The sequence below is a fragment of the Ipomoea triloba genome, chromosome 5 (assembly GCF_003576645.1).
Source record: "Ipomoea triloba cultivar NCNSP0323 chromosome 5, ASM357664v1".
Classification (NCBI taxonomy): Eukaryota; Viridiplantae; Streptophyta; class Magnoliopsida; order Solanales; family Convolvulaceae; genus Ipomoea; species Ipomoea triloba.
The window spans coordinates 21337519-21337833 of record NC_044920.1 but is presented as its reverse complement, the minus strand read 5'-3'; positions in this window follow the sequence as shown (position 1 = coordinate 21337833).

The following is a 315-nucleotide window of genomic DNA, read 5'->3' as shown; positions in this document are numbered from 1 at the left end:
TCTTTGGTTGATTTTTATGGTCCAAATTATGTTGACCTTACCCGTCTCATGGATTGAAACCCATGAGACGGTCTCACACAAGTGTGATCAAATATTGTTTTTACCATACGGCCTAAAAAGGAATTAAGCTTCATGTGCTATTTTTTGAATGACTCAATTGCATTTTTTCAAGGCACTGGCTAATTTGAACTTTAATCTTTATTTTTAAATTTAGTTTCTTTTATATATATATATATATATATATATATATATATATATATATATATATATATATATATATATATATATATATATATATATATATATATATATATA